Below are 396 nucleotides of genomic sequence, written 5' to 3'. Positions count from 1 at the left end.
GTTTTGAGCATAATGCCCGTGAAAACAGAGGAGGAGATGTTGGTCTCCTATTCAAAAACACAACAAGCAAACATCGACGACATGTCTTGGAGGTTTTACATCATTCGAAGCTATGCAAGTACAACTTCAAGCCTATTCTCAAACTGTTTCCTTTCTTGTTATTTATCGCCCTCCCCGGTTGAGTGTTAATAGCCTTAGCACTGGTCTCTTTATGGATGAATTTTCTTCCCTTCTGAAATCATATGTTACAACGCCTGGCTCTCTTGTAATTGCTGGTGATTTTAATTTTCGCATTGACGATACATCAAACTCTGCTGCTGTTAGTTTCCTGAAGTTACTTGATTCATTTAATTTGCGACAACACGTCCACAAAAAAAAAGCCCCACACATCGCGAT

Source organism: Montipora capricornis, chromosome 10, assembly GCF_036669925.1.
Source record: "Montipora capricornis isolate CH-2021 chromosome 10, ASM3666992v2, whole genome shotgun sequence".
NCBI lineage: Eukaryota > Metazoa > Cnidaria > Anthozoa > Scleractinia > Acroporidae > Montipora > Montipora capricornis.
This window is presented reverse-complemented; position numbering follows the sequence as displayed.